Raw genomic sequence first — 17548 nt, forward strand, 5'->3', positions numbered from 1 at the left:
GTTAAAGCAAATCATTGGTTTGTAAATTTCAGTTTGGAGGGTATAAGTTGGATGTTACCCAAATAGCATCCTTTTGGAATAGTAGAAACAGATTTTGAAGTTTGGAGAGTTTAAACGATTTTATTAAGAGGTTATAATGTAGAATTTGTGCAGAAATGTAAAAGAGAATTCGTCACTGGATTGGCTATTAATGCCATGTTTTTCCTCTTATGTAATACTTGTTTGATTAACCATTCTTCTGAGTGCTCAACACGTTTCGTTTTTACTGTTTATTTTATATTTGTATTTATAATTGTGAATTCCAGTTATAAGTAAATGAAAACTCAGATGTTTCTGTATTTTAATGCTATTTTAAAGTATTTAGTAGAAAATGCTTGAGATGTTGACATAAAATTTGGTATAATTATCTTAATTTTTTTGAGGTGGAAATAAAGGCTGTATTACTAAATTAACATTATTTTAATTGTCTTCATTTTTGAATGAATAGTGAATGGAGATGAATTGATAAACAATAATTCTTAGCTGTAAATCTCATTAAAACAGTACTATTATGATAAAAGTCTTTATAAACAGTTGCCAAATCACAATCTGTTAGTGTCCCATTTTTTTGTGTGTGTGAGGAAGATCAGTCCTGAGCTAACATCCGATGCCAATCCTCTTTTTTTTTGCTGAGGAAGATTGGCCCTGGGCTGACATCTGTGCCCATCTTCCTCTACTTTATATGGGACACTGCCACAGCATGGCTTGACCAGCAGTGTGTCAGTGCATGCCCGGGCTCCGAACCTGCGAACCCCGGGCCACTGAAGTGGAGTGCGAGCACTTAACCACTGCGCCACCAGACTGGCCCCTGTTAGTGTCCCATTTGTTTCAACTAGTTTTTGTTATTGACAAACTTTGAGTATATAATAATTTAGCCCCTCCATTGACACTTGTTTTAGCAGGATGCGTGGAAAAGTGAGGTAGATTTTTGAGTATTCATAGATTTCCTTAGAGAGTCTTCATTGACCTGAGAATACTTTTGGTATTTTAAAAAGTCAGTCATACTTGCCAGTCCAATCAACTATCATTTCATATCTTCTATTAAGTACTAATATATAGTGAGGTATTTATAATGGCATTAAAAAAGAGTGTTACCATATTAAAACAATTCTAAAGGAAATTTTTAAAATGTAAAACTCATCCTTGTATAAAATCCTACCATCCTAACATAATAGTTGTTCTTTCTATTTTCCCTTCCAGGCTTTATTTGTAGTTGATATAATGTAATTTTAAGAAAGATGAAATTAAACTCAGATGTGATTTATATTTTTTATTTACTCAGTGAGGATACGAGAATATTTCAAATTAGAATGGTTAGACCTGTTTCATGTAGCATACTAGTAATTTATCAAAAATAGACATTTGATTAAATTTATGACAGTCTTTTTTTTAAACCTTTGTTTGCTCTCTTCAACCTACAGCCAGATTTTCTTGTTGTCGCAAGGAAATTGACTTGGTTCCTTTAAGCTAGAGAGGCAGTGTGGTGAAGTGGAAAGAATCAGCTGTGGCATCAGAGACCTGGGTTCAGATTCTCGGTTTGCTACATATAATTTAGCCTCTGAGAGCCTTACTTTCGTCCTCTGTAAAATGGCGGTAATCTTATTTCTGGTAGGCTCCTTGTGAGGATAAAGGAAAGAATATATATGAAAAGTGTTTTGAGTAAAGTGGGCTACCCACTAATATTATTATTATTATTTATTTTATTTTATTTTTCGTGAGGAAGATCAGCCCTGAGCTAACATCTGCCAATCCTTCCTCTTTTTGCTGAGGAAGACTGGCCCTGGGCTAACATCCTTGCCCATCTTCCTCCACTTTATATGGGACGCCGCCACAGCATGGCTTAACAAGCGGGGCGTCGGTGCGCGCCCGGGATCCGAACCGGCGAACCTGGGGCCGCCGCGGTGGAGCGCGTGCACTTAACCGCTTGCGCCACCGTGCTGGCCCCTAATGTTATTATTAAATACCTAATTTTGAATTTTATTTTGGGACTTTATTTCATGAAACTGTCATTGATTTGGCGGAGTCTTTTTAAATTCTTTGAAACAGTCAACAAATAAGGCAGAAGAAAAGCAAGATGATGAGCATATTTTGAATGTTGGTGAAAATCTCCCATACCAACTTGATTTCATAAGATAGTAGCAAATAGTCCTTAGTTATGTCGAATAAAGCAAAAAATGTCTATATGTTTTGGCCTGATTAGCTTGTATTAATAGTTGTGTCTGTTTAGTCAGGAAAGACAGATGGTATGGTAGAAATAATGGCCTTTGGAATGGAATAGACTTGGGTTCAGGTTTTTGTGAAGATCAAGTGGGGTAATACATGTCAAATGCCAGCACAGTGCTTTTCACGTAATAGTGAAGTGTTTCTTTTACTTTAACTTAGTATTGTACATGGCTCTCCATTTTTTTGTACCAGTTTTTGACAGTCATTTTGAAATTAAGGAATAAGTGTTTTCTGTGAAGCTGTGATGCTTCTTACCTAATGCCTGAACTTATGATAATGCTCTAGAAGGTAAAATTCAAGTTCAAGGTTAGTTTTTGCTTTTATCTGTGATACGTCATTAGGTTAATGTTATAAATTTAATATGAGTTAAATTTAATGAGTTATAAATGAGTGCTTTTGCAGTCACATCAAAATAGATGATTATTATGCATATTGTTATAAGTAGATAAGTTCTAGGCAGTTGTAGATCCTGCTGCTTCAGATAATATAGTTTAAAAATTATGTCTTCTGGGAAGAATCTAAGATCTCCCCAGAAGATCTAGAAAATGGAATATTAGCAATAATGCTTTTAGGTACTAGAAGGCTCTATTTAAAAAACAATCATTTTACTTAATTATGAGGGCACAAAAGGATATACAATAAAAAGTAAGTCTCTCCCCTTCCTGTCTCCTGGCTAATCAGTTCTCTTCTCCAGAGGCAACCATCATTAATCATTTTCCTAGTGTATCCTTCAGGAGATATCCCAAGAAGACTGTCTTGAGTTTGGATGCCAAAGTTGTTGAACAGTGGTAAAAACCTCCTGTTGTATATTTATAATAAAAGAAAAAATACCTACAAGAGTAACAAGGCTTTTAACCCTTTATTTTTTATTTATTTTTTTTGTGAGGACTAGCCCTGAGCTAACAGCCAATGCCAATCCTCCCCTTTTTTCTTAAGGAAGATTGGCCCTGGGCTAACATCCGTGCCCATATTCGTCTACTTTATATGGGACGCTGTGACAGCATGGCTTAACAAGCTGTGTGTTCGTGCGCTCCCGGGATCCAAACCTGCGAACCCCAGGCCACCGCAGCGGAGCGCGCGTACCTAACTGCTTGTGCCACCCTGCCGGCCCTTAACCTTTTAAATTGTCTTCCTACTTTATGTTAGGTGTTAGAGATACATTGATGACCAAAACAATACAGTCTCTGCCCATATGGTGCCTAGAAGTCCAATAGGGAAGACTGATATTAAATAATTATAGAAATAAGATTGTGGTTACAAACTGTGATAAGTGTCATGGAGGAAAAGGTTAGGGTGCTATGACAGCATGTAGCAGGGACATGACCTAGAGGGGTAGGGATGGTCGAGTGGCCTTCTTTGAGGAGGTGATTTTTCCTAGAGAGAATGGGTAAGAGTTTATGAGATGAGGTCTGAGGAGGTGGGGTAAGAAGGGTGTTCAAAGGGAAGGCAGTATGTGAAGAATTTGAAGTGGGATAAGCATGGCATGATTGAGGAACTTGGAGGAAGCTAGTGTGAAGAGGGCAAGGAAAGGTTGCTTTGTTGATGGGGCAGAATGAGATGGAGTCTCTTCTGTATGCTAAGTAAAGCTTTTGTTTTTATCTTAAGAGCAATTGGAAGGCATTCAGGTGCTATAAAAGAGTGAGTGATGAGATTCAATTTGTCTTTTAAAAACATTACCTGCTGTATGGAGAATAGAGGGGTGGAGAAGACAGAAAGAAGGAATGCTTGTAGACTTGGTAGTTTGTGATCCAGAGAGAGAGGGTTATTGTAATAAAAGTAGAAAGAAGTGGATAGATTTGAGATGGATTAAGGAGGTAAAATAGGCAGAACTTGTTGAATGATTGGATATGAGAGGGTGACAAAGGATGAGGCATCATGGATGACTCAGGGTACAATGAATGATGATGCCATTCAGTGAGAGAACACTGGAAGAGGACCATGTTTTGAGAAGCTGAGATCATGAGTTTGGATTTGGCTGTATTCTCATGTCTGCTTCTGCATTCAGTCTGTTGCATTATGTTGTTTTGATTTGAAATATATGGAAAAAAGATCATCCTTCATAGATGTAGCTGGAAAGGGGAGGAATGTTGTAATGTTTTTTTTACATAATTATGGATATTTGATACCATACCAAAACTGGACGAGTGATAGTTTCTTAAGGGTTAGTTAAATGATGTAGGTTTTGAAATCATATCAATGAACTTTTTGCATTCTGTTATATTAAAATCTGTTGGTCTGTCTTGTACTTTGGATTTTTTACCCATGTTTAAGTTTGTAAAATCATGCACTGGTCGTGTGAAAAATATTACTCTACTGAGTTATACATATTCCAAATGTTGACATATGTCATTCTACAGTATGACAAACTCACATTTGTTAATATGACTACTGATCTCATATTTAAAGAAAAGTCTTTAAATATTGGGAGGCTGTCAAGCTCATGGTGGCAGATAAAAGTTTTCCAAAATCGTAATTTTTGCTTGAAAGCCTGAATGTTATCGTTGGCAACAAATACTGTCAGTTGTTTTCCTTGAAGTGAAAGGCTTACTTGGTTAATTTTTGAGAAAATGTTTGCCAGATATCCAAGTCTGAATAACCACAGTTTGTCTGAAGTTCTTTCAAGTAAAAATGGTGTTGCATGAAAAAAGCAGCCAGTTCAGCTTTCCAACAGTTGTACAAGTACTTTTCCTTGGCACAGCCATCATTTTTCTGTATGCAAAAGTGCTTAATGCACTTCCCATTTCCTTAAGTAGAATGTTAAAAAGATATGTATTCAAGGGTTGAGATTTAGTAAAATTAATAATTTTTTTGCTTAATCAAGGTTATTCTGTAGTGAAACTGGCTTTTTTTTTTCCCCCCCGTGCCTGAGCTTGGCCATGAAGAATCCAATTACTGGTAGTACTGTTTAGTGCTGCTGCCTTGATGCATGCTAGAAGCATCAGCAGTTTTATCCACCATTGCTTTTGCATCATTAGTGCACATGTCAACACAGGAAGGAAAGTGATTCAAGAAGAGCAAGGACAATTGTGTTGAATACTGGTGAGAGGTCAAGTAGGGTGAAGACTAAAAGGTTTTCATTGGATTGAGCAACATTCTCAAGGTCATTGATCTTAATGAGAGCTGAGTGGACATTGATTTTAATGAGAGCTGAGGAGTAAGTAGGACATGAAGAAATGGAGACAAGGAGTGTGGAAAACTTTTTTGAGAAGTTGGATTAGAATGGGGTTGTGGGACTTTTTCTTTTAAAGGTCAAAGAGACAGGAGAGAGAATGGATAATCCATACTCTAAGGATTCTGAGAAACTGGGAGAGAATTGGCTCTCGTCAAGAGCAGTGCTTTTTCTGATTCAGTTGGCCTGGTGTAGTGCCTGATATTTTGCATTCCTAATATGCTCTCGGATAATGCTGCAGCTATTGGTCAGAAAATCCACATTGAGTAGCAAAGCTCTGATGTACTGGTGGAGAGAGAGGCTTTAGGTAGGCATGTTCCTTGTTGTCACACAGGGATGGTGGAGAGGTGAGATGCAGATGTTATAGGTTTGATGGTAAAAAGTTGAAGGGGTTTCTGTCTGACGATGTCTATTTTCTCCCTGAAGTAGATTAAAAAGAATGATAATATCTAGGATTGGTATGGGGAACCGATTATGCTAATGTAGTGCTAGTAGCTTCATAATAGATATCCCTGCCTCTAAGCTAACTATATCCAGATTTATGGTCTTAAAATACTTTTTATGGTCTTTTTTTTCCAGCTGTATTGAGATATAATTGACTATAGTCTTAAAATATTGATTTGATTGTACTACTCCCTTTTGTAAAATCTTTTGGGTTCTTTACCTAATGGATAAAATTTAAAAGCCTTCAAAGACCTCTTCTGCATTCTCACACATACCTACTACTACTACTTTTGTTTTTCCACTGCTAAGCGTAGTGCCTGGCATACAATAGCTAATATCCAGATATTGAACAAATTGAAGAAATTCTTTATATTGTGCCTCTTTTCAGCTTGTGCTTATTTTCAGCTTATGCCTAAAATGCCTACAGAAAGTATTTCTAGAGTCATGAAATTGCTTGGGAAGTATGCAGGAGGAAGAGCATTGTATTCTTCTCTGTAGTAGAAACAGTGATAGCATCAACGTGTATTTTCCCTACCCTCTTGCATGCATAACGTACCTGCACCTGCACCTGCGTTTTCCATACTGACTCCTGTTTTCTTCTACCCAATGGCAGAGTAATAGGGAAGTGAAATTACTTTTCTTTTATCGGTCCTGCAGCTGATCCTTCCCTGGATAGAGAATGTTCATTGTATCAAATACATGTAATCCTGAAAAGTTAAATAAGTGAATTTCTATAAACAGACAACAAATGTGTATGTGCTTCTTTTCAGTGGACGGCGGAGAAAAATGCTGAAAGATGAAAAACATTCTGTCAGGGTTCTTAACCTTGGGCTCTAAGCGGCCCATAGATAATGAGCTTCGGTGAGCTTTTTTTAAGTTTACCAAAGTGTCTGTCATCTTAAAAATGTAAAAAACAAAACACTCTTCTAGTTTATAGCAATATATCTGTATACCCTGCATACTTGTTGACTGTGTCGTTAGACCTTTGAGTTCCGCAGAGCCCAGATGCCTTACTCATCTTGGTATCCTACCCCCCAACACCTAGCACAGTACTTGGCACAAAAAGGCATTCTGTAGATACTTGTTGAATGAATTGCAGTAAAGTTTATGTGTATTTTATTTGTGTTTATATTTTAATTGGAGAAAAGCAAGTCTGCATATTGGATTTGACTTCTTTTTCTTTGAGATGGAAGGCCATAATTTTCAACTGCTATGCCAGGATTTATTTATGGTTAAGCAGTACAGAGAGAGTGAGGGCTGGGAGCAGGGGCAAAAATGGAATAAAAGATGAAATGGATCAAAAGATATTATTTATTACCTTCAGAGACTGAATTTATTAATCTCTTACAGTTAAATTATATTTTAGGTTTTTTAAATAAAGGAAGTGGTCAGTTTACAGACTATATTCAGTATAATGTAACCACTGTAGATAACTTCCTTTATTTAAAAAAAAAAAGTTAAATTTCTTTATATTGTAAATCTTCTGAAATCTTGGCCCAAGTCCAAATGATAGTCTGGAAAAAGCATATGGTAGTTATAGTATAGAAACTATTACTACACTATTACTACAGTTCCCAAGGGAAAGTTGTTCTCTTTGGAATCTCATGAAACTTTTTTTGTTCTTGTTTTAAGTTACTTAGCTCTACTTCCATCAAGGAAAGATTCTGGTGTCATTGAAGGGAGCATTTTGGAAACCATTGCTTAAATTTGGATTTATCTAAAGATTTTTCTTAATCTCATTTGTGTGATTGACTGGTCTGACAGTAGATCTGTGTAGGTTGAATGATCTTAAAATTTCCTAATTAGGCTACCTTTTGGCCTATAAATTGGTATTATAGTATAGTTCTGGGTTTAATATATAAAAGTAATTTCTACCTGTAATGCGAGATGTAAATATTTAGCAAGTTTAAAATTTTGAATAAGTCTTTAATTGTAATGTGTATAAAATTTTGTGCCATAGGTATATACTCTTAGCACTATTCAGGGAAGGCTGTGATTATTATATGCATGATATTTAACTTTTTTCTTAAATTTATATAAATTATATATGGTCAAGTTTGAGTTTTGACAAATGCGTAGAGTCGTGTAACTACCACCACAATTGAAATTCAGAAGAATTCCCTGACCCTGAAACATTCCCTAGAGCTGTCCCTTTGAAGTTAAACCCTCCCCCAACCCCAATGCCTGGCAACCAGTTCTCTGGTGCTATAGTTTTGACTTTTCCAGAATGTCATGTAAATGGAATCATACATGAAGTGTGTAGCCTTTTGAGTCTTGCTTCTTCTATGTAGTATATTGCATTTGAGAATCATCTATCTTGCTGTGTGTATTAGTTCGTTTCCTTTATTTGCTGAGTAGTAGTCCATTTTATGGATGTACCACAGATGGTTTATCCATTCACTTCTTTTTTTTTTATTTTTTATTTATTTATTTTTTTAATTTTTGGTGAGGAAGATTGCTCCAGAGCTAACATCTGTTGCCAACCTTCCTCTTTTTGCTTGAGGAAGGTTGTCACTGAGCTAACATCTGTGCCAGTCTTCCTCTATTTTGTGTGTGGGATGCCCCCACAGCATGGCCTGATGAGCAGTGTGCAGATCTGCACTCGGGATCCAAACCCACGAACCCCAGGCTGCTGAAGTGGAGTGTGCAAACTTAACCACTATGCCACCAGGCTGGCCCCTATCCATTCACTTCTTGAAAGACATTTAGATTTTTCAGGTTTGGTGATTATGACCAAAGTTGCTATAAACATTAGCATACAGATTTCTGTATAAATAATGAGTTTTCATTTCTTCTGAAATTCTTAGAGATAAATCTGACAAGATGTAGAAATTGGCAGTCTGATTTCAAAATTCATACGGAAATGCAAAGGACCTAGACTAGCCAGAAAAACTTTGGCGAGGAGTAAAGTTGGAGGACTACTGCAACTGTATTTCAGTTCTTATTATACAGCCACAGTAATCAAAGCAGTGAGATATTGGTGTAAAAATAAATGGATCAATGAAATGAAATGGAGAGTTCAGAAATAGACTCACATATACATGGACAACTTATTTCCACAAAAGGGAAAAGGCAATTCAATGGACAAAGAGTAGTTTATTTATGGTGCTGGAACAATTGGATATCCATATGCAAAAAAAAAAAAAAAAAAGAACTTGGATGCAGGCCCCACACCATATACAAAAATAAACTCAAAATGAATCGTAGACCTAAGTGTAAAACCTAAAACTATAACGCCTCTGGAAGAAAACATAGGAGAAATCCTTTGTGACCCTAGGTTAGGCAAATATTTCTTAAACAAACACTAAAAGCACAAGCCATAAGAGAATAAATTGATATGTTTGAAGGTTTTTACTACTAATTCTATTTCTGTAATGGACAGAGGACTTGTTTAGGTTACTTAATTCTTCTTGAGTGAATTTTAGTAGTATGTCTTTGAAAGAATTGGTCTATTTAATATAAATTAAGATTTATGGGCATAGAGTTGTTTGTAGTATACCTTTTTATCCTTTGAATGTTTGTACGGTCTGTAGTGATAATTCTTCTTTTCATCCTGATATTGGTAATTTTTATCTTTGATCAATCTGGCTAGAGATTTATCAATTTTATTACTCGTCAAAGAACCAGCTTTTGGTTTCTCTATTTTTCTGTTTTCAGTTTTCATTGATTTCTGCTCTTTATTATTTCCTTACTTCTGGATTAGTTTGGGATTTGATTTGCTCTTTTTTTGTAGTTTCTTTGGTGGAAGCCAAGGTCACTGATTTGAGACCTTTTCTAATACAATCATTTAAGACTACAAATTTTTCTTTTCTGCTTTAGTTTATGTATATTTTCATTTGGTTCAGAATATTTAAAATTTTTCTTTGAAGCTTTCTTTTTTACCCTTAGGTTATTTAGAAGTGTGTTGCTTAATTTCCAAATATTTGAGAATTTTCAAAAAATATTTGATATTTATGTGTTACTATTATAGTCAGAGAACATACTTTATATTATTTTAATTATTTTAAATTTGTTAAAGTTTATTTTATGGCCCACAATATGGTCTGTTTTTGGTGAACGGTCCACATGCACTTGAGAAGAATGTATATTCTGCTGTTGTTGGGTGGAATGTTTTACAAGTGTCAGATCAGGTCAAACTGATTGATAGTGTTCAGTCTATATTCTTATTGATTTTCTATCTATTTGTTTTATAGGTTACTGAGAGAGCATTGTTAACATCTCCAAATATAATTGTAGATTTCTCGATTTCTCTTCAGTTCTCTCAGTTTTTGCTTTGTGAATTTTGAAGCCCTGTTAAGTGCCTTTAGGATTGCAAAGTTTTCTTGGTGAATCGACCCTTTTATCATTTTGTAGTGTCCCTCTTTATCTTTGGTAATTTTCCTTGTTCTGACGTTTACTTTGTCTGATATAAATATAGCCACTCGAGCTTTCTTTTGAAAAAGAAAGCTTTTTGTGTTTGTTTGGTGTATCTTTTTTGTGTGTGTGTGTGAGGAAGATCGGCCCTGAGCTAACATCTGCCAATCCTCCTCTTTTTTGCTGAGGAAGACTGGCCCTGGGCTAACATCCATGCCCATCTTTCTCCACTTTATATCGGATGCCGCCACAGCATGGCTTGATAAGCAGTGTGTCGCTGCATGCTTGGGATCCGAACTGGCGAACCCTGGGCCACTGCAGTGGAGCGCGTGCACTTAACTGCTTGTGCCATTGGGCCAGCCCTGGTGTATCTTTTTAGTTTTAACCAATCTATATCATTATATATAACATGGGTTTCTTGTAGACAATATATGGTTGGCTTGTGTTTTTTTTAAATCCAACCTGAGAGTTTATGTTTTTAATTGGTGAATTTGACCATTTATATTTAGTGTAATATTTGGTATTTCTGGGTATATTTCTAACATGTTATTATTTGGTCTTTTTGTTCTGTTTTTTTGTTCTCTGTTTACTTTTTCCTGCCTTTTGAGTTACTTGAGTATTTTGTAGCATTCTATTTTAATTTACCTATTGGGTTTTTGGCTTTGTCTCTTTATATTTTTTAGTGGTTGCTCTAGGGATTATAGTTAACTTAAAGAGTTCATATTTTACCATTTAAAGTAAAATGAGGAAGTTTTACAACCATGTAGATCCCTTTACCCTCTTCTCCTGGTATGTTGTAGTTGTCATATATGTATTAAATTTACATTGAAAAGCTCAAGGTGCAATATTATAATTTTTCCTTTCAACAGTCAGTTTAATAGGAGAAAAATAATCTATTATATTTACCCAGGTATTTATTATTTCTGTTGATCTTCCTTTGTCTCTCTCTAGTATTATATTCTTTCATCCTGAAGACCTTTAGCATTTCTTTTAAGGGAAGTCTGCTGGTGATGAAGTCTCTTAGTTTTTCTTTATCTGGGAATGTCTTTATTTTGGTTTCATGCTGTGAAGATATTTTTGCTGGATATAGAATTCTGGGGTGACAGTTCTTTCCGGATTTTAAAGATGATCCACTGTCTTCTGGCCTTTATGGTTTCTCATGAGAAATCTGCATTCATTCTAATCTGTTTTGGTGTTATTTTTCAGCTCTTGCTGCTTTCAAGATGTTTTTTCCTTAACCTTTGACTTTTTTGCGGTTTGATTATGATTTGTCTGTGCATGGTTATCTTTGAATTTGTCTTATTTGAGGTTTGCTGAGCTTCTTGAATCTGTGTCTTTCACCAAATTTGGGAAGTTTCTTCTTCAAACGTATTTTCTGTACCAGTTTTTTTCTCTTTTCCCTCTGGGACTGCAGTGGCATAAAATGTTACACTTTTTGATATGTTCCCTCAGGTCCTGAAGACTGTTCCTTTTTTTTTTTGTCCCAATCTTTTTTCTCTGTGTTCTTCAGATTGGATAATTTTATTGATCTGTCTTTAAGTTCACTGACTCTTTATCTGATATCTTCATTCTGCTCTTGAGCCCATCCAGTGAGGTTATTGTCTTCCCACAAATTGTATTTTTCATTTCTAAAATTTTCATTTGATTCTTCTTCATGCTTTCTGTTTCTTTGTTGAAAACTTCTGTTTCCAGTCATTTCAAGAATGTTCACATTTGCCTCATGAAGTATAGTTATAATATGATAATTTTAACATCTAGGTCGTCTCGGCCTTACATCTGTGGACTGTCTTTTTTTCTTGAGTTGGATAGATCAGATTATACTGAGTCTTTGTGTTTCAAGTTGTTTTGGATTTTAACCTAGACATTTAGAATATTATACTGTGAGACTGGGTTTTATAAAAATCTTCTGGAGAATGTTGATTTTGTTGTTTTGTTGTGGCATGCAGTTAACCTGGTTAGATTTAAACTGCAGTTCTGTCTTGCCTCCTGTGGGTGGTGGTTTCAATGTCAGTGGTTTCAAAGCCTTTCTTATGGTATTTGGGTTTACTCTGTGCATGTGTCACTCAGTTTAGTCTGGGACTTGGTGGTGAATTATGTCAAAGTTCACTTGTCAGTCTTTGCTGCTCTTTAGCTCTGTGCTCCACATGTGCAGTTTGTAGATGAGCTTGGGACTTGTGTCAGGGATCTTTTTTCTAGCTCTTTCCTCTCAGAGATTTCCCCCACATCTTTTGGCTACCAGGAGCCCTTTTTACTAGTGTTCTAGCTAGAAGGCTGGGGCTGCTTGAAGTTTTTTCTTTCTTTTTTTTGTTGTAAGGAAGATCAGTGCTGAGCTAACATCTGATGCCAATCCTCCTCTTTTTTTTTTTTTTTTTTTTTTTGCTGAGGAAGATTGGCCCTGGGCTGACATCCGTGCCCATCTGCCTTTACTTTATATGGGACGCCGCCACAGCATGGCTTGACAAGTAGCGTGTCAGTGCGCGCCCAGGATCTGAACCTGCGAACCTCAGGCCGCCGCAGCAGAGTGCGCGCACTTAACTGCTTGCACCACTGGGCTGGCCCCACGTCTTGAAGTTTTAGTCATACTTCCCCCCACCCTCCACCCTTCTTCCCGCTTGTGCTGTCATTTAGTTACTGGGACTGGAACTGCCTTTGAGGTGAAAGTAGTGAGAGAGAAGAGAGAAGAAAATAGCAGGATTCCTCTCATGCTCTTTTGACCACAGGGGCTCCTTTTTTTAGTTCCCGGTTCTCCTGGGGCCTGAGATGCTTGTCCACCTCCACTGCACTGTGCATGTGTTACTCAGAGTTTAGTCTGGGACTTTACACCTGGGGCTGGCCTTGGGGCCAGGCTGGGTGGAAAAAGCCCAGGAATTTCTCCCCACATCCTCTGGCTCCCAGAGGCCCCTTTTCTTGGTCCTCTCAGAGCTTTTGTTGTGTGCTTCTGCTACACTTCTGGGAGTTGGCCTATCCGTGGCTAAAGCTGGAAAAGAAAAGAGGAAAAGAAAAAAGCGCTTGAAACTACTTCCATCGTGGGTCATTATTTAAGTTTTGACTTCCTTCCCTAATCCATCTGCTATTGTCTACTTTTCAGTCCTTAGATATTTGCTTTTTTGTGTTCTGTCCAAGGTTTTTGGTTGTAATCATTGGGACAGATAGGCACTAATAAGCTTATTCCAGTTGACTAGCCCTAAACTTTATGTTTTGGGAAGTCATGAAATATGTTTGTTTCAGAAATTTAGAAAAATCAGAAAATTTTAGAGAATGAAAATTATCTATAATTACACCATCTAGAAATAAGCCATTTTAATTTTTTGTTCTAGTTTCTTCTCTGCATATTTTTACATGGTAAACACCACAATATGATTTTTTTCCTTTTCTTTTACCTGATATTTCTATCAAACAATATTTATGTCATAATAAGTTCTTAGCAGCTTAAAAAAACCTGCATAGTCTGTCAAAGGGGTGTGTCATATACTTAATCATGCCCTTGTTATTAGATGTATAGGTTATGTCACAGTGAACATCTTAATACATACATTTTTGCCTGATAACATGTTTTTTGAACTATTGACTTCAGAATTACATATAAGAGGAAATCGAAATTTCTGTATCTGTTTGAAATAATATTTAATTATTTTTAGAAATCTGACCATATATGTTTGTATATGATTATCGTCTCATGACTAATTTCAGAATGGTGCTGCTTTTGGTAGAGGAGTTAGTGGTTTTTGATTGTTTTGAACTTTAGAGTTGTGTAGGAAAATCTAATTGAAGATAATGTGAGAAGTTTTCATTCCTTAGAGGAATGAATGAGTGGGTTAGTAAATTTTGATTTTTTATCTTTTGAGAGAGATTGGAATGGAAATTTTAAAATGATGTTAAGGAGCCGGCCTCGTGGTGTAGTGGTTAAGTGCGCACGCTCCGCTGCTGGCGGCCTGGGTTCGGATCCCGGGCGTGCACCGACGCACTGCTTGTCAGGCCATGCTGGGGCGGCGTCCCATATAAAGTGGAGGAAGATAGGCACAGATGTTAGCCCAGGGCCAGTCTTCCTCAGCAAAAAGAGGAGGATTGGCATGGATGTTAGCTCAGGGCTGATCTTCCTCACAAAAAAATAAAATGATGTTAATATATACCCAGTGTGGTAGTTTTATGTTTTGTATCTGCCCTCACGTGTGTGTTGATACAGAAATAAAGTCTGTATTAGAAATGCAGAAATAAATATGAATGACTGAATTTATTTTGGGTTTTATTTATGACCTTTGCTATTCTAATTAGAGATTTTCTATATCTTGAAGTGTTTGTGTGTGTGTATGTATGTAACGTTAGATTCTTTTTTATTTTCTTGGTGGGGGTTTGACTATTCTGTGTTTGATTTTAAAAGTTTGTTAATTCTGTTATAGCCAGCCAAACTTTATGAAATAAAGCTAAAAAGTATTTATCAATTTAGCAAAAATTTAAAGGTAATGTCATTCTGTATGGCCTAGGAGTGGAGAAATACATACTCTAAAATGCTTCTGGTGGGATTATAGTTTCTGTAGAGGTTAGTTTGATATTATCTGTCAAACCAAAAATGTATACACAGAGACACTTCTGAGAATTGTTCCTTCATAAATACTGGTACAGGTGTGCAAAGATATACTTCCAAGATTGTTCACTGCAGCACTGTTTCGAAATAGTAAAAAACTGGAAACCACCTAAAAGGTTAATAATGTATGGCTATTCATTATATTGAATATTATGTAAACATTAGAAAGATTGAGCTAGGTCTATTTATGTAATATGGAAAGGTGGTCATAACATATCGATTAAGGAAATGAGCAAATTATAGGATAGTATTTATGGTATGATCCTACTTGTAAATAACAGAAGCTTGATGACTAGGCATTGGAATCATCTGATGACTTGTTCTCTCAGATGCCCTTGAATGCTGGCTTTTCGTTGGCACGTCTCTTGGGTTTGTTAGTTGTAACACCTACTGCTCTTGTGATGTGCGTACTTGAGCTTCCTCACAGCATGGTGGTTGTGTTGCAAGAGCAAGAGTTGCAAGAGAATCCAGGAGAAGCTTTTTCTGGCTTAGCTTTAGAAGTCACAAAGCAATCACTTTCACTGTATTCATAAACCTGCCCAGATTCGGGGGCTGGGAACAAAGCCCTCTCAATGGGAAGAGTATCAAAGTCACATTATAAAAAAGAATATCTGGATATGTGGGATGGGAGATAATGTAGTAGATATCATTGGAAACAATCTGCCACATCATATCATTCTTCAAGCTCCATCCTTTGCACAGGCTTTTCTCCTTACTTAGAATACAAAAACTTGTCTGCTCGGCCAATTTCAACTGTATGGCTTATTGAGTATCTTATGTGCTGAGCATGTACTACGTATTTAATTTAATTAATTAATTTATTTGCTAAGGAAGATTGGCCCTGAGCTAACATCTGTTGCTGATCTTCCTCTTTTTGCTTGAGGAAGATTTACCCAGAGCTAACATCTTTGCTAATCTTCCTCTCTTTTGTACGTGGGTCTCCGCAACAGCATGGCCGCCGATGAGTGGTGTAGGTCTGCGCCTTGGAACTGAACCCCAGGCCGCCGAAGAGAGCGTGCGAAACTCAACCACTAGGCCACGGGGCCGGTCCTGATAATTTTATTTTTAATATTAAGCATATACTAGATCTATGCTTGTCCTTTGATGCAAGAACTATCAACTTCAACATTTTATTCTTTATTCAAAAGCTACTGTTTTTCTAAAGAAAAAAACAATTAGGCTATGTTGTTCCTCAGTAGTATTAACACTTTCACAATCTCTTCTCATCTCTTCAGTTTACTACATATGCCTATGGAGAGCAGCAAAAATGCTTTAAGATTCTGATACGCTAGTCAGTCTTCTGACCTTACCTGAGAACTAGGGGGCTGTCTCCTATAACCCAGCCTCAAGAGCATTTCCCTCTCAGAAACATTACAAGTGACTACGTGGCATAGGTTGCACCAGTGTTGCCGGCTAGTAAAAACCAGCTGTGTTTAATCAGTGACTGGTCAATCATTGAATGCAAGAAATCTTTTAAAATCTTCTTTGGTAATATTCCTGCTGCTGAACCCCTTAAGTTAAGATCATCGAAGCAGGGGCCTGCCCCATGGTGTAGCGGTTAAGTGCGTGTGCTCCGCTGCTGGAGGCCTGGGTTCAGATCCCAGGCGCGCACTGATGCACTGCTTGTCAGGCCATGCCGTGGCAGTGTCCCATATAAAGTGGAGGAAGATGGGCATGGATGTTAGCCCAGGGCCAGTCTTCCTTAGCAAAAAAAGAGGAGGACTGGCATGGATGCTGTTAGCTCAGGGCTGATCTTCGTCACACACACAAAAAAGATCATCTAAGCAGATATTAAACAGTAGAGTTACTTTGGCGTTCATACAGCTATTTTTAAAAAGCTGCTAAAGATATGCACACACTAAAAATTAGAGGAAAAATAATTCCACTAAAACATTGAGAGTACCTTTTGTGTTATCCGTAGCCCATTTAAGGTTTAGTGTATGCAGAAAAGTTAGAATAATGCCTTTGATATCATATAACTGAGATTTCTACTAAATGTAAGTTATAGTCTTTCATATTTTAAGTGTTGATAAAATATTGGGGATATTATTGATACCCCACAAATTCTTCTTTGATAAAACTGTCTCACTCAGGTATTAGGCTAGTCATAGGAGGGAAGGGAAGCTGAAGTTAATTAGTTTAATATAGTGCCAGGGTACTGAGCTAAGTGCTTTATGTGTATAATTTCATATAATCTTCATAACATTCAGATAAAGTAGATATTGTTTAGATATTACCTTTGCTTTACAAATGAGGAAACAGGACCAGAAAGGTTACATAGCTGTTCTTCTCTGTTTTATTCTGGTCTGTTAAACCCCAAATCAGTCCTTATTCCCATAAAACATGAATTGAACAATGTCCCTGGCCTTTGGGAACTCTTAATGTAAATAACGAAATAAAGTGATAGAATAAACAGTGTGGACACTGTTTTTATGAGGTTTTAGGTACAGGTACCACTTAACTATTTGGGGAGGTGAGGAAAGGTTTTACAGAGCAGTTGTTGTTTGAGCTGAGTGTGGAATAGGAATTTCTTCTAACATGGTTTCAAGTTAATGCTGCTGCTTTAAACTGTTTATAACCTGGTATTTTCAGCAGTGATGAAATTAGCATGTGAGTATTGTTATGGAAGCAAAAGCAGTGAGAAATATTACCTGATACACATGCATATACAATATCGAGCATGACGTATTATGTTATAGTTTTTAGCTATTATTTTGTTAATATTTTGATGTTAAGAA

The 17548-nt window shown here is 36.7% G+C and overlaps 1 protein-coding gene across 7 annotated transcripts in view; it reads left to right on the forward strand.

The window, feature by feature from the left end:
* Positions 1-17548, forward strand: part of HECTD1 (HECT domain E3 ubiquitin protein ligase 1) — an 82418-nt gene that overhangs the window by 2054 nt on the left and 62816 nt on the right. The gene's annotated exons all lie outside the window — the stretch shown is intronic.

The sequence above is a fragment of the Diceros bicornis genome, chromosome 5 (assembly GCF_020826845.1).
Source record: "Diceros bicornis minor isolate mBicDic1 chromosome 5, mDicBic1.mat.cur, whole genome shotgun sequence".
Lineage (NCBI taxonomy): Eukaryota > Metazoa > Chordata > Mammalia > Perissodactyla > Rhinocerotidae > Diceros > Diceros bicornis.